This window comes from Amphibalanus amphitrite, unplaced genomic scaffold (genome assembly GCF_019059575.1).
Source record: "Amphibalanus amphitrite isolate SeventyFive unplaced genomic scaffold, NRLGWU_Aamphi_draft 000715F_arrow, whole genome shotgun sequence".
Classification (NCBI taxonomy): Eukaryota; Metazoa; Arthropoda; class Thecostraca; order Balanomorpha; family Balanidae; genus Amphibalanus; species Amphibalanus amphitrite.
The window spans coordinates 198,685-215,983 of record NW_024882209.1 but is presented as its reverse complement, the minus strand read 5'-3'; the positions used below and the strand labels follow the sequence as shown (position 1 = coordinate 215,983).

The 17,299-nt window shown below is 46.4% G+C and overlaps 1 protein-coding gene across 2 annotated transcripts in view; it reads left to right on the top strand.

The window, feature by feature from the left end:
• The first annotated feature begins 9,432 nt into the window (after nt 1-9,432).
• The window catches only part of LOC122365107 (tyrosine-protein phosphatase non-receptor type 13-like), a 102,022-nt gene continuing 94,155 nt past the window's right edge, over nt 9,433-17,299 (top strand). The window contains exon 1 of one of the 2 annotated variants that reach the window (XM_043336050.1): nt 9,433-9,646. The gene's annotated coding sequence lies outside the window, so the exon portion shown is untranslated. The remainder of the gene's footprint in view (nt 9,647-17,299) is intronic. The other variant, XM_043336049.1, reaches the window with a different exon arrangement.

Here is a 17,299-nt window from a genome sequence, read left to right as displayed (position 1 = left end):
AATGATATATTGCTATTGCAAGATACACACTTGACAACACAAACAGTTCACAACTTTAACCACCTCTGGAGAGGGAAAGGTTATCATTCTTGTGGCTCATCAAACAGCCGGGGCACATCGATCCTGTTTAAATCCAACGTGCAGCATGAAATAATCCATGAAGAATATTGTAAAGACGGTAATTTTGTCATACTAGTTTGCAATATATTTCCAAACACTTACACATTCGTCAGTATCTATGGCCCAAATGATGACTGCCCTAATTTTTTCGACCAGCTCCGAATGAGGCTGAGCGAAATTGGATCGGAAAATTTATTAATCGGAGGGGATTTTAACTTTGTAATGAATTACCAACAAGACTCAAATTACTCTCAGCAGAATAACCCCCGTGCCAGAAATGTATTTGCTAGCCTCATTGAACATTTTAGTCTGTTAGACACCTGGGATGAACTTCATCCTCAAACGAGAAGTGCCACCTGGACTCGTCAAAATCCATTCAAATGGGGACGGCTAGATCGACTATATATTCAGGAACATTTGTTGAATCATGTTACGGAAGTTAACGTTCAAACAGGGTACAGATCAGACCACTGTATGGTGTCACTAAATTTGAAGCAGCCTAGAAAGAAGAGTGGTCCTGGGCTTTGGAAGTTTAATGAGTCATTAATAGACGATGACTCATACAACACCTTAGTGGTGAAGGTCATTAATAGTGTAATAAAGCAATATGCGGTTCCAATTTATAGTGATTGCTTTATATGTGATCCAAAGAACTTTAGTGCGATAGAGTTTATCATAAATGATGGGTTATTTTATGAAACCTTACTTATGATGATCCGTGGAGAAACAATACGCTTTTCAAAACAAAAAGCTAAAAGAAACAGGATAAAAGAAAAAGAAGCAACAATAGAAGTCAACAGATGCGATGCATTGTTTAAGATGAATCCATCACATGAAAACCTTCGCCGTCTAGATGATGCTAAGCAAAATCTTGAAAACATACGTAAACCTATGATTCAAGGCCTAATAACTAGGTCTAGAGTAAAATGGTTCGAAGAGGGAGAGCGATGCACAAAGTATTTCCTGTCGCTGGAAAAAAGAAATGCAGTAAGAAACTCAATACAGTCGCTCAAAATAGGTGACTCCATCATTAATGATAAAGAAGAAATAAATAAGCACTTTTCAAAGAACTTAGAAGAAAAATATAAGAAAAACAGCAACGCAAACCCCACCACGTGTCTCAGAAAGCATATTACGCGAAAGTTAAGGCAAGACCAACGAGATGTTTTAGACATGCCTCTAACGTTAAACGAATTACATGGTGCTTTAATGAGCATGAAGAAAGGCAAATCGCCAGGATCGAACGGCTTCACCTCCACCTTCTTTAAACACTTTTGGGAGCTCATAGGAGTATTCTTGTTTCGCGCTACAAACGAGGGACTTCTTTTTCAAAAAGTACTGAATTCACACAAGGAAAGCATCATCACGCTTATACCAAAACAAGGGAAACCTATGGATTCAATCAAGGGATGGAGACCAATTTCGTTACTTAATGTAGATTTCAAAATAGTTTCTACTGCAATTGCAAACAGATTAAAATCAGTATTAAGTTCATTGATATCTCCCTCGCAGACGGCTTATATCCCGGGTAGATTTATAGGCGAGAATAGCAGGTTGATGTATGACGTCATAGAGCACGTGAACAATGTGGGATCGTCTGGCTGTGCAATGGCTATTGACTTCGAAGCTGCCTTTGACACAGTTTCCTGGCAGTTTTTGCTAGAAGCGCTTCGTTATTATAACTTTGGACCATTTTACGTAAAAATGGTAAAAACGTTTTATTTGAATTCAAACAACCATGCTCGTATCCTGCTTGACGGAAAATTAGGCGATAAAATTTATATGGAAAGAGGCATAAGGCAGGGTGACCCGATATCAGGCTACCTTTTTAACTTAGTTGTCGAGCCCCTAACTAGCCAAATGATAAAATCGGAGATCATAAAAGGAATTGCATTAGGACAAGGAATAGAGGCGCGTGTTTCACAATATGCAGATGATTTGATAGTTTTTTCGCAGTTGAACCAGCCATCAATAAGAGGGGTAATCAATGAACTTGAACAGTTTACAAAGGTCTCAGGCTTACGAGTTAATGTAGACAAAACTAAATGTTTACCGATTGGTAAAAGCAAAGATAATGAATGCTTAAGCAATCTAGGCGTAAATGTAGTCAATGAGTTAAAAGTCCTTGGGATTGTTTACAATAGTACAAATAACGACATTGAAGATAAAAATGTAAGTCTCGTTATCCCTAAGTTAGTGCAAGAGATTGCACAGTGGAGACGGCGAAAGCTAACACTTCTTGGCAAAATCACTGTGGTAAAAGCAATGCTATTATCGAAGTTTGTACATCTTTTCACATCTTTGCCGAATCCATCTTGGGATATTATTAAGAAAATTAACTGTTTACTGTTTAATTTTATTTGGGATAGTAAATCAGACAAAATAAAGAGGAGTAAACTGGTGCAAGACTATAATAGCGGTGGACTCAAGATGGTAGAATTAGAAGCCTTCATCAAAAGTTTAAAAACATCGTGGTTACAAAGACTGTACTGGTCAAGTTGTGACGCAGTTTGGGCAAGCCATGTCAATAACAACTTGCCATCCGTTGAAAAGCTTATCTGCTTTGGTGTCTCTAAATTGAAGGATGTGACTGCAAAACGCTTTAAGAATAGGTTTTGGAAAGACGTATTAAACGCATGGGTTTCGTTCTGTGCCTCAGTGCATCTCGCCCCTTCCGAGCTTCTGACAGAGCCTCTGTGGTTCTCCGACCACACGAAATTCAGGAAATCTATAGTGAAGTCCTGGGATGAAAAAGGCCTACGTTTTTTGGTTGACCTATTCAATAAAGAGACGGGAGCGTTGCGTGGTAGGAGCGAATTATGTGAGCTGTTTAACGTAAAAATGACATTTTTATGTCATGCCTCTCTTGTAAGAAACATCTCAGCGCTTTCGATAGCCGCTCAAGAGGTAAAAAACGTAGCACTCCCAATTATGCCTTTCAAATTAACTTTATTAGGGAAAACTCGTAAGATATCACACGAAGTATATAAAGTATTAATAGCCAAACTTAAAAGTAAACCGAGCAATATTCAAAGCTCAGTCAAACGTAAATGGATAAGAGATGTTCAAATACATGAAGAGACACTGGACGATGTCCGTCAATCAACACGCAGTACTTATTTACAATCATTTCATTATCGCTTTACATCTAGGATAATGGCAACAAATACTTTCCTACATCGGATAGGAATAGCTGAAAGCACACTTTGTTCCTTTTGTAATTTAAACGACGAAACACTAATTCATCTTGTATGGGAATGCGATGTGACGCAAAAATATGTAAAAGAGATCATCGACCATTTAAAGCACAAGTATGAGTTGTCGTTTAGATTTACAAATCAGTCATGGGTTTTTCCACGTGTATCTATGTTAGGATCCTTAGGCACGCTAATATCTACAATAGCGAAGTTAGTAATATTCAAAGCAAAATATAACTCAAGTATTCCACACCTTCAGCACTTTTTATCCTTAGTCAAAATTGAAGCATCAAATGAAGAGCGTTACGCGTTGAAATCAAACTCAATGCAGTCACATGTCCTTAAATGGGGCAGGCTTGCAAACATATCAAGAGAAATAGATAATTCACAACCCATTTCGAATCCTTGTTCCTTGACAACTGAGTCCATTGTTCTCCCGGCGCGCACCGGGTCCCGGGTGGGGGTGGGGCGCTGGCTGCGCCGGCCGTCTGGTCCGGATTCGCCCGCCCTCCGTTCTCTGCCCGCCCGGTCCTCCGCGTCGGCTGCCCGCGGCGGCCCTGTCGCTGCTGCTGCCGCCGGCGCGGTCGCCCTGTGCTCGTCCGCTGTGTTGGCTGGCGACTAGCGAGCGACGACAAAACGTGTGAACTCTGTATGTGTGCTCTAAAAATGCCATGACAACAAACAGTGCTAATATGTACAGTGCTAGGTACAGTGGGACACTGACCCTGTCCATCCCCACTCGGGAAACAGTTTATGTGCTCATCGTTTCCTGTGTTTTGTTATGAGATGCGTTCGTCCTCAGTTGTTTGGCTTCTAAATAAACGGAAAAAAAGGGGGGTTATGTTTTACCTCCCAACATAGGTGCCCTGACACCGCCTATGCATGACCAATACAATTGTAGTCGTTCTCTCATAAGAAAATTGTAACATAACAAGACCATTACCACCCTTTTTAGAAACAGTACCAACAAAAACCTTATTTACTATACTTTTTGTGCACCCCCAATCTCAATGATCTGTATCCGCCTATGATTTTTGAAAATGCATATTTTTAGGATCCATGTGAATTCCTGGTTCATTCTCTATCGATCGGCAAAAGTTGCGTTAAGATTGGTTCAGAAACCTGGCCGTGATAAACAGTCTAAAATATATCTGCAATTTGCCCGTTTTTACCCCCCTCTACACCCCCTATTGACATTTTTTAATTTTTCATTTTTTAGAAATGTAGATCACGTTGAGCGAAATCGAATGCCGTTTGAATTTTGAAAATCGGCCCGTTAGATCTCGAGATATCAAGGGGGGGGGGTCGTAAACAGCCCCCCCCTGCCACTAATAGGGGGTAGCCAGGAGCCTGCCACTAATAGGGTTAAATGCCTTTTCTCTTAAAATAAACGGTGAAAGTTAGACACTTGACCTGACCTGTGGTGTCATCGGTTTGACCTAGGTCAATGAAATTCGGTCACAAGGTTGGATGAAACGGTATCACGGAAAATCGGAATACCGATACCAAACCAAATACCAACCAAAACCGTGGAGAAATACCGAAACCAAACCAACTTGGGAACATCAGGAAATACCAACTTTTTGCCGATTTCTTAGCCTCATAAGCATTAGCAAGGGTTCATGATACCAACAAAATACCAAGTAGGTATATTAGGATTGAAATACCAAATACCGAGTTGGTATCGGTTTGGTATCGGTATACCAAAAAGTTGGTTTGCGATTGACATCTCTATTCAACACCGTTTGCTGCTTGTCGCCTGTCGGTATGGTGCGTGGTTTTCGATATCTTAGGGAGGGGCAAAATACCCCCCCCCCCCAACAGGGCGCGTTGCTCGGCAGACCCGAACGGGGCGAACAGTTTTTCGCAAATAACTCTTGATAGAGGCATGCTAGAGCGATGAAAACGCCTTACATGTGTTCAGCTCGACGATACGGATCGACTGATATGCAACATGACCCTTTCCGGTCAGGTCTTGACCTTGACCTGAGGTCAAATTTTCAAGTTGACCTTTCAAGGTCAAGTTATAGTTCATTCGATGCGTCTTGACGAGAGGAACACGATGTCGTAAAAGTAAGCTCGTACAAGGCTTGGGGCAAAAGTTATTGCAGAAAAACTGTTTCCGAAAAAAATCTGTTATTTTTGCAGTTTTTGCCCCCTGCAGGCAAAACCGTTGACGTTAGGTCAAATCTGAGAGAATTGCTCAGAAAGGGCGTTAATAGGGCTATCGAATGCGCTTTTCCGCGGCGCTGTAGCTCTATTGGTTCCCGAGTTATGCGTTGGCTTCTTGGAAATTGTCGACATTTGACCTGGAAATCGGCAAAATTTTGCCTTCAATGACCTTTGGTGACCTGACCTTTGACTTGACCAAAAAATTGACTGAAGTGATTTCGTCATTATTTTTGGCGCTCTTTCGAACGCCGCCTTCTGCGTATCGCTACGTGGTCCAGGAGCCGAGTTAGAAGGGGGGGGGGTGTTCAGACACGCCCCCCCCCCCAGCAGGGCGTGGAAATCCCGGACCGCCAGCCGGACGCGGGTTAACCCGCGCCCCACTGGGGGGGGGGGCTATTTATAGCCCCCCCTCCGGTTTTTCTGCAATAACTTCCAAACCGCTTGACGAATCGACGCCAAACTTTCAGTACCTTCGGCTGCATCAATTTGACACCTTGTGTCAAAATTTGAACTTCGTAGCTACCATAGGTCGGCCGGAAATGACGTCAGAGTGACGTCATGTTCGTCCGATTTCGACGCAAAACATTGAACCACGGCAATCGCTCCCAAGAGCTCAGTTTTTAAGTTAGATCCAATTTCTTTGCATGAAAGAACTCAGAATTGACCGCGCTATCAAACTGCTATCTCGGATTTTCAAAATTTTGAAAATTTCGAAAATTTTATATAATACTATTCAAAATTTATATTTTTATATTTTTTCAAAAAGTTTTTGACTTTTCGAAAAAACCGGAATATATGTGACAGAACGCATGATTGTGACTAACTCTAGCAAGTTTTAGCTAAATATCTTCAAAAATGGCCAAGTTATACGCATTATTGCAAAAAATTCACAATTATTAATTTTTCAAATCAATTTTTCAGTACGTATTTGGCATCGTACACCAATATAAATGGCACCATCGTGTTCCTGAGCTCAAACTGCATCCAATAGACACCTTTTTTGTTGAAAAATTTCAACTTCAAAATTTGACCTTTTTTGACCTGAAAGTGACCTGACCTAAGCTAATTTCGACTCAAAATGACCTTGAATGACACAGACGACATCAAATTCGAAATCTATGGCCTAAATGGACCATAAAACATGTGTCACGTGACCGACGCATGATATAATATTTTCGTGACCTGTGATGACCTGACCCTGACCTGAAAATCAAAGTACAAGTTTGGTACCCTCAAGGTATCTAGAGCATCTGTTCACGAGTGTGGAAACCAAAAATGAGCCTGATCTGACTTGTAAGACGGCGGCCAGAGCCCAAAATGTGAACAAGCCAAAGTGCTAATAATTTTTACTTTGACCTGACCTGTGACGTCATCGGTGACCTCGAGGTCAATGAAATTAGGTTTCGCTCGACAGTTTTTCCGGGGCTATCAGACGCCGTTTGAATTTTGACGATCGGCCCAGTAGTTTCGGAGTTAGGAGGGGGGGCTATGAATAGCCCCCCCCCCCCCAGTAGGGCGTGTTATACACAGACCCCAGTGGGGCGCGGGTTAAGTAAGAAAGACTTCTAAATAAAAAATGAGTAATGGGCCAATTGAGTCAGCCTTAGAGCGTTGCTGAGGAATCATTATCAGTCACGATTCCACGTGCTTGAGGTAATATTGGCGAATTTTTCACGTATAGAAAATGCCTGCAATAGTGAGTGCCATTGTCTGAGAATTACCCCCGCCGTGCTGGGGGAGCGGGGGGGGGGGGGTAGGGGTCACGCATCCCCGTCAGGTTTTTGGCACAGCTATTGATACATATTTTCCGCACAAGTTGTGAAAAATTCAGATCTGGGTCGTTCAAGGTCAGGTCACTAGGTCACGTCGTGACCTTACCTCAGAAAAGTTCCAATTCTCGCGCTTTAGCTACACCAACTGAACGATCGCTTTGAAATTTCCAACGATAAAACACCTCAGATGTGTTCCACTTGACGATACAGATCGACTAATATGCAACATGACCTTTTTCAGTCAGGTCATGACCTTGACCTGAGGTCAAAATATCAACATGATCGTTCAAGGTCAAATTATAGTTCATTCGACGGGTCTCAACGAGGGACACACGATGCTGGCAAAACAAATCTCGAGACTCTCTTTCGTCAAAAATTATTGCGAAAAAAAAAACATTTTTTGTTGTAAAAACGGTTATTTTTCTGTTTTTCCCTGATCCCTCTCGGGGCTTAACTGTTGACCTGAGGGCAAATCTGAAAACGATGTACGGAAAGGCATTCGAAAGAGCTATGGAATGCGCTTTTCCCCGGCCACACTGAAAACAATTTAACCCAAGGCCCGCGAGTAAACCGGTGTTTTGAGGGTACCCCTATCCGCAACCATTTTTAACCACCCTCCCAGGAGTACAGTAACAGTAAGGTCCCATTGCAGTGTAGTCGTCCCTGCTCTCAGCGGACTTGTTCGCTGACAGCGGTTATATCCGTTCAGAGCAAGTACGACTACACCGCAATGGGACCTAGCACTACTCCTGGGAGGGTGGTAAAAAATGGTTGCGGATAGGGGTACCCGTAAAACACCGCGGTTTACTCGCCAGCCTTGGGTTAAATTGTTTTCAGTGCATGTAGCTTTTTTGGTTTCCGCGTAATGCGTCGGTGTTACCTTTGATGACCTTTGTGACCTAACCTTTGACCTGACCTAAAAAATGACGAAAGTGGTTTTGTCCTCCTGTTTTTGAACGCTCTTTCGACTGCCGCTTAATGCATGTTGCTACCTGGCCCAGGAGCCGAGTTAGACGGCGCGGGGGGGGGGGGCGTTTTCACGCGCACGACACGGAAAACTCTGACCAACAGCACTGTGCGAGTTGAATGGAACAGTTCACTTTCCCAAAATTAGCTTTTTTGCAATGGAATTGTGATTTTTTATGCACAAACTAATCACCAAAGAAAATAAACCTTTTTATAAAAGACGATCATTTTGTTTATTCTAATATAGGAAGAACTAGACTCTATATATGATCTCAGGCAGCTTTTGCCAAATTGTCAGGGAACTCAGATTTGTTTTTCAATAGAAAAACACAATTCTAAAGAATAGTGTTTTAACTATTGACAACAAACCTTCGGTTAAAATAGGTATTGTTTGACGCGGAAACTTATTACGCTTCGACCAATCATATTGCGTAGTACGAACCCATTGGCTGCAGGCAGCATGCTGATGGGCTGACCATGACGCCGCTGCATTCCTCAGCAAGGCACGCATTCCTCTGCAAGGCACTCTGTTCGGCACGAGAAATGGAATATGTATCTTCATCTAGATAGCGTGAAAGGTATAAGAAATGATGACTTATTCATGAACGTTCACGAACTGTTCGTGAACAAATAATTGTTCTGTTCGTGAACATGTGACCTTGATTTAATGATGGAATTTGTAAACTGTCTAATAAACAAACAAATAAACGTAGCTTACGAACTGTTCATGACCAAATATTCAAGCAACAAACCCTGGTTTACGGTAAGCAACCCTATTGGTAGGGGCTGAAAACTGTTAAACTCGATTCATACACAGTAGCCCCAGCCCCCACCAATTGCATACCCTAGTGATAGCCCCGACTTGTGTTGGTCCAGGTCACGGAACGGTGCAAAATGCATCATTGCGTAGCGCTCCAGGCGGTGGCAGGCGGTGCACCGCCTCCAACGCCCTGTAACTTTGCACGCGCGTGAACACTGCATATTGCACATTTCATACATTTGTCATTGGCCAACGTTTCATTTCCGCAGCATGTGTGACACTTGGACATTATCTCAAAACGGTAGGTAGCACTTACCGCTTACGCCATACACTAGCATGTTTCAAAACCTATCCGTTTCGCGCCAGATGTTCGCGCTTCTGCATGCAGCGCGAAAATAAAACCCCGCCAAGTGTCGGCTCCGTCAGGTGTAGCGCCGCGGTGCCAGAGGGGAGGGGTAGGGGGAGGAGAAGGGCGGGGCTTGCGGTGACTGCTGCCGGCAGCTGAGCTGGCTTGGCTCCCGGCTCAAAACAGAGCGATCGCTGAGGAGGGAAGGGTGTGTCGCTTGTGCAGTGCCTTGAGGAGTTTCAGGACGATCTTTTCGGACGAAGAGCGACAGGTGACGATTGTTTCTGGAGTGAAGGAGGAGGCGCCCTAACAGGTGGGTTGAAATGGTTCGAGTTTTTGTGTTTTTTTTCCATACACTATAAAGTGCTGTCCTAAAAGGAAGCATTGTTCGGGATCGGGATGATCGTGTACGATTGATTCCGCAATACCGTTGTTTAAATATAAGCGCAACTGTCTGGGAAGCTTCACAAAGTGTCCCTTTTGCTTATCCGCTTCGTATTTCCGACTTCTCGGTGCCTCGTTTTCGAATCTTTGCAGAGGGAGCTGTTAAATCTTTAGTAACGATATGCATTTAAATATCCAGCCTGCTTCACATTTCATTTCTCTGCAGACATTTTAATTTGCAGCTGCTTCTTGCATAATTGTTTGACGTAGCGCTTATCATGCACTGAAGGGCAAAATGAAATTGAAGTGCAATGTCTTTTCAGAAATTTGCACTATCATTGCCGGTATCTACCTCTCCAACTTCTATCCCCCCCTCCCCCTCCAAGTCTCGAGTCGTTCTCGTCATGGCCACCAGTGCGCGGGTGGAGGATGACTCCGTTCGCCAGAGTTGACATTTGGCACCGGCGCGCTCCGTTCATTTGGCGCTCATTCAGACGCCTGTTCCCCTCTCTCCCCCCCCCACCTCCCCCTCCCCCTGTGACCCCCCCCCCCCGCGGGCCGCCGCACCGCCACCGGTGGTGTCTGGTTTGCGGCGGAAAAAGCCAGCTTCGCACCAAATCCGCACGCGGAAGTCACACTAACGCGACTTGCAGAGAAGATAACAATCTCAATCTAGGGAAGATGGCGTGTGCTCATGAAAGTTAGGCGCTCAGCTGGCAGCTGCTGGGTTAAAAGTGATGGAAATTGGAATGGCACGCATCAGCTTACCCCCCATGCGATTACTGTCCATCGCAGAGATCTGTAAACACGGTAGAATCTGGTCTGGACCAGTGGCGGCGGAAGATAATTTTGGATGGGGGTGCAAAGTTTTCTCAAGGGGCCCCTCGGGAAGTTTTGGGCCCCCTTCTTTTTTGGGGTGATTATTATTGATTTATGAAAAACGAAGATTTTGGAAAACTATCCCCATACACACAAGTTATGTAAAAGGTTTGAAATTGCAGTGTACATACCTAGTGTTTAGGAGCCCCTTGGAAACCGAACACATAAATACTCCTCCAGAGACCTACATGACTCCTCTGAGAGAATGAGCCCTCCGATCAGGGTCGGTCCCTTGAAAGCTGCTGAAAGGTTTCAGAAGGCAGTATAGGCTCGAAAGTCTTTTGAGGGCTCTCAGAAACCAGCATCGGACCCCCACCAAAAAAAAAAACTATAAAGCCGGGATGGAGGCCACAGGAGACGATGTTTAGCCTAAAGAGCCGGTATGGAGGACTGATTAGAGGAAAGGGGTCTCAGTGGGGTCTTCAGGGACAAGCGTTTGAGCCCCAGAAGTATGTGTGGGGTCTTAGAGGCAGGTAGACCCCTGGGGTATGCACGGGGTCCCAGGAGCTCGCGTGTGAGCCCAGATATTCGGCTGGCAGCTACTAGAACCAGCATGGGGATTCTTAGAAGCCGCTTAGACCCACATTTCATGGGTCATGAGTCCCAAGAGTCGATGTAGGGGCCATAAAAGCCGGTGTAGGGCCCATGGTCCCATAAGTTCCAACATTGAGCCTCTCAGAGGCCGGCGACGGGGCACCGAGAGCAGATAAAGTGCCTCAACAAGCCGACATGGGGCCTGAGAATCAGTGTCGAATTTCAGGAGCCTGCGTGAGCTCTCGGAGACCTTCGTATTTCGTAAGGTCCACAAAGGTCGTTGGGTCCTCTGAATCTGAACTCTGCGAGGCCCTCACAGGCCATCATGTCTCCTGGCACCTGCCTGCGTTGAGTTGAGACCCTCCGAGGCCGTCGTAGGGTTTTTCAGATGCCAGCGTTGGTCCTTGAAGCCTTCGTTAGGCCCTAGAAGCCGTCAAAAGGGCCCTCAGAGGTCAGCATGGCGGCATGGCCCCTGGAGCCTGACTGCGTCGAGGCCCTCAGAGGCCATCGTGGGGCCCTCATACGCCAGCGTGGGCCTTTGGAGCTTGCGTTGGGTCTTAGAGACCATCGTGAGGGCCCAGAGGGGTCGTCGTCAGGGCCCTCAGCCCCTCAGGGACCGTCCTGGGGTTCTCAGAAGTTGTGAGGGCCTTTAGAAGCCTTCGAGAGGATCATCAGAGGTCGTCATGAGGGTCCTTGGCCATAGTGAGGGTCTTCATGGGCCCTCAGATACCTTTGCAGGGCTCTCAGAGGCCTTGGTAAGACCGCTAGAGGCTATCGTTAGGGCCCTCAATAGACCGTTGCAGGGCCCTCAAATGCCAGCATAGCCCCTGCCTGCAGCCTGGTTGGGTGGGGGCCCTCAGAGGCCGTCGCTGGGCCGTCTGAAGCCAAATGGGCCCTCAGACTTGAGTTAGGTCTAGGTCCGTCACGAGGGCCCTCATAGACCGTCGTAGAGGCCCTCAGAGGCCAGCGGGCCCCTGGAATCCTGTGGGACCCTCAGCGGTCGTCATGAGGGCCCTTAGTGGTCGTTATAGGGCCCCAGAGGACAGAGGTCGCGAGAGCCCTCAGAGATCATCGTAAGGGCCCTCAGAGGCTGTCATAGGGGCCCTCAGAGGCCAGCGTGACCCCTGAGTCTCATAAGGGCCCCGGAGTCTCTGTGGGACCCTCAGCGGTCGTCATGAGGGCCCTTAGTGACCGTTGTAGGGCCCCAGGGCACAGAGGTAGTCGTGGGAGCCCTCAGAGATCGTCATAAAAGGGCCCTCTGAGGCCGTCGTGGGGGCCCTCATATGCCGCATGGAGCACCAAACGCGGCTCGGGACACTTCTAGCCGGTGTGGGGGCCCCAAAGACTAGCATGGGACACTCCTGACCATAATTGGACATCCCGGATGATTCCACATCAGTGTTCGGTTCCCGATCACTGGTTTTCAGGAGAAAATGTATTGGATGGTGCGACGGGCCCCTTGTACGGATTTTGGGGGTGCAAAAAGATATGTTTGCACCCCCATGTTTTTCGATGGGGGTGCAGCTGCACCCCCTGCACCCCCTATTCCGCCGCCACTGGTCTGGACGTTTCTGAGGGGATTTCGGGAAAGGTAAATTTCCAGAATGTTTTCGTCTATCTCATTAGCCCGTAGCCGTATGGAGCTATGAAGAGCAGCGTGGATTTGGAAGCACGCCGGTGGGTGCGGAGAGACTAAAAAGCTGTTCTGGCGCTGCTTCAAAGAGCAAGTCAGCACGCAATCTATACCTACAGAAATGGCACGCAGACACACTGGCAGGCACTCGACTATGGCGGCGCCGTCTTATTTCTCGCTACATGCCAAATGTTCGTAATGAGATGCAGCCCCATCCCTTGTCTGCTGCAAGCTTGAGATGGCCTGGAATAATATCGGTGGCTCGCCTCGACCGATTTGTTTATCTAAACCCGTCATATCCGTCTTTCCAGATCTGTTGTGCATATGCTATGAGGATCAATATGTGGAAACCAAGAGTGGCCGAAGACTTTTGTCCATAGTTCTTTTGAAAAAAGTAAATTATCGTTAACAGTCCCATGGTGGACTGTGCAATGAATTAATGACATGATTTTCTTATTATTATGTGATGTGCTTCCTTGACGATTCATTTGACGATACCCGTACCGTGCCGATAAATTACGACAATTTAATCCGATCTCCTCACAGAATTTAACCCTCGCCGGCCGAGGGGGGGGGGGCGGGTGCCGCCCCCCCCCATAGGGTTTTTTCGCGATAGCTCCGAACACGCTGGCGATAGAGAGCTGAAACTTGGCATACCTGACCTTTGATCCAAGCCGGATCTTTTGACACCAACCGCATTTTTGGGTCTGGTCAGGTCACTGACCTATGACGTCATAAGTGAACCTCTGCACGGTCTTCAGATGTCGCAACTTCGCAACGCCCTCACTGCCAGAGGAGATGTCACAGGGAATTGAAACTTGCAGGATCTAGTATCCATTATGAGTCCCACAACTTGTATATCTCGGATTTTTCCTAAAGGTCATATGAGGTCAGGTCATTTTCGTGACCTCACCATTATAAGCCAATGGGGAAAAATTCAAACTGCTATTCTGGCGCCGGGAACGATCTCCAACTATCTCAAGCACACAGAATCGTGATTTGATGCACTCCTTGCAAGGTTAGATGCGTCATTTTTGCAATGTTGACCTTACGTGACGTCATTTATGACGTCATCAAGGTCAAATTAGTTTTTCGTCAATAACTCTTGATCAAATTGAGCTAGCGAGTCGGGAAAGGCACCAATGGACTCAGGAAGGCCTGCCGAATCGAATGATATGCGACATGACCTCTTTCGACCAACTTCGTGACCTGGGGGTGCTGACCTGACCTTGACCTGAGGTCAACACCCCAAGTTGACCTGACCCGGACAAAAAGTATATCATTCGACGCGCCTGAGCGAGGCGAACACGATGCTGCCAAAATCGGCGCTCTGCGGCCGTTTTTTGCGAAGTTATTTACCAAAAACTGAACCGTACCCTGGGGCACTTGACCTGACCTCAGAGGTCACCGGTTGACCTAGGACCTTAAAATCGGGTACCAATCTCTGCGTCTCGTAACGGCGCACACGCTCGTTTTTTCCGCGACGCGCTAGCTCCATCAGGGGCGAAACGGCGAGGGGGGGGTCGTACCCGCCCCCCCCCCCCTCGGCCGGCGCGTATGTAGAAAACCAATAGGTCCGGCGAGGGTTAATGCGCTTCGCCGGTAGAATTAAGTCACCGCATAATCGAGTTTCCGCACAATGGTGTCGTCACCTTTTCTTTGTAGAAGTTTCGACAGACTTGGTATATTGTGTCAGGGATATTGTGTGATCGTCGCCACATTCATTCAAGAGCACTCCTCAAGAGCTATAAATTATGTCGGGACATTCTTCTTGAAGTAATGGACTGTTTTAGTCATGCTTTGATGTGATGCTGCGAAACTAATAACTAAACTATTGTCTCTTTGTCATTTATTTTCACTATTTCGCCAGGCTTTCTTGGTTCGTCACACTCTTTCCATCTCAATTTTGAACGTGATCTGCACAAAACTCAACCAGTGACGGCTCATTTGCAATTCAACCTCGACATACCCATGGTTTTTGGGATTCCAAACTGAGGCCATCTCTACCTAGCTGCCTAGCAACGATGCAGCAACAACTTACGATGCCAACGGGGCCCCAAAAGCTATCCCCCCCCCCCCACCCCGGTAGCCTTCTCCCGTCCCTTCCCCGCCGAGCAAGACGCCAGCCAGCTAAACATGCGGGGTGGTTGTCTCGGTCACGTGAGCTCAATCAGCTGGCTGATGGGAAGTGGCGGTGACCTCTGTGGGTGACCTTGACCTGCGAGCCACGCGGGTGGGGAAGGGCAGGGGAAGGGAGGGGGAGGGGCAAGGTTGAGGGTGGTAGGTGGAAGACGCTGAGTGGTGAATAGTAGACGAAGGATGGTAGACCGTAGACGTGGCATGGTGGAGGCAAATCGTGAATAGTATACGGTAGCTTATATCTGGTAAATGGTAGATGCTAACTTTTTTACTACAGATGATATGTTTCTAAGTTGGGATCATTTAGCGTATTATTAGTTGGCATGGTTCTTATAATATATCAGGTTATGGATGTTGAATGTAGATTGTAGATGGCAGTTTCGGTATTTTATCTCTTATCTAGCAATAACATATTTACTATGCTTCTAAGCTGTTGCTAGGTAAGGCTCGACTCTAAAAATGCGGAACGTTTTTCAATTTTGCTTCACTACCTGCCCTCCCCCCCCCCCCCGACGGTGGCAGTGGGGAGCAGGGCGGCCCCTCGAGACCACCTGTGGTCGCAATACGGGCCTGGGAACTAGCCAAGGTCGGCACTCTGCCGTTTTAGGGCGGTGATCGATTTGACCTTGTCGCGAATGTGGGACACGCGCACTATAACTTCCGTAGTGTGTGAGAGAATGTGGAGGTATGCGACGCGCCGCTACTGTGAGGATAGAGACAATGGTTGCGGGCGGTTGTGATTTGAATCGTTGTAAGTACTGGCTGATTGGCGTTCCATTTGGTTAATGGATTATAACAGTGCCATGGGCGATGAAAAAATAAAAGTTGTGGCACATTTAAATGGCCGAGATAATAAGCATGTTAATAACCCTGCGTTTCGATTACTGTGATAAATTCCAATGCCTCATTACTGGATAATTGCAATTCAGGACGCTGGCAGTGGCCGCAGAATAAACGTTCGATCCAGCTTCTAAAACGAATGCAGATCATCAAAATCGATCGACTCCTAATATTGATCCAGGTCGACCGCCGCAAAGTCTTCTGTTCGCCTACCCCATAAGCTCTCTGTCTCAAACAGAACACGTTTTTTCCCACGGACACCCTTTGCCAACACCCCCGACCTGACCCAGATAACCGCAGGGTTTTTGGTTGGAACGTCACTTGGCAGTCTTCCAACAGACACCGCTGTCGGAGCTTCGATTCGAGAAATCTCCTTGGGGAGGGGGCTAGGGCTCGCGGTGCGGGGATATTTGCTCAGCTGGGGCACGTGAATGCGTGTGATTAGGCGACCGGAAAGGATCGCGCATTGCACGTGTTTCGTTTTGGTAGAGTGACACGTGTTAGAGGATAGATCAGGCATGTTTCATGGTTTCCGGCTGGATGTGATGACGTGTATGATAAGAGTTTAGAGATAAGGATAAGCTTTTTCGAGTCGGTGTGCGAAGGTCTCGTCATGAAGACATGTACTGAAGGCGCCGGCGGTGTAAAAACCTGCGTGGACATTGATCCGGCTTAGGAAACTGATGATGTAGACGCATGAGATCACTGGTCATCCAGTGCCTTGAATAGGTGAGTGGAAGCTAAAACAAGGAAACTAGACATGCAATATGCAGATAATGTTTTTGCCAAAATTTCGGAATTGTGTATCATTTTGCATGTGTTCGGTATCTCAGTTTTTAGACTATCTTATGTTTGTTTGCCTTTTGAGTAGGTAGGTTGTTAGAAAGTTATCAAAGTGTTGCAAACAACCCGAGCTGAGTACAATCTGAATTGATAGTGATTCATGCCTACAAGGGTTCAAGAGATGTGAAATGCATGAAGTGCTTTCAAGTGCCCAGCACTTAATAACTCTCACAATCTTAAGTTTAAAGCCTCTTATTCGGCGACTTACTTGGAGCAATCGGCCTTCTGCATCTCGACGGTTTATCAATGAACTATGAAGTGTCTGTAAGAGTTATGAAATGGCAGTAAAGTTCGGTTATGCGCAGTCGTGCAACCGTTCCTACTTTGCAGTTTTCTTCTGAATTTATGAAACAATTTCCGAAAAGGCTGACGAATCACGCTACATTTCCGGTGTAGTGGTGTCTGGTATCCCGTACCGGCATGACTTTCGTGATCGGTTTCAGATCGTCCTGCTTTCGTTGTTCGTTGGTGTTAAAGGTAGTGTGCCAGCTTTCTTGGACCATATGGAGTTAATGACCCGGATAAGGAGAACCGGATTTTTAGAACTTATCCATACCTTCAAAACTTATGGAAACGTCTTAAATTCTTCAAATTTTGAGTACCCCAGTGCGAAATTCGCCCCGACGGGTTGTCGGTCGTACCCCAACCACATTTCACACCACTATGAACAATAAATGCACACATTAAAATCGCTATTACCGATAGGCTCATCCA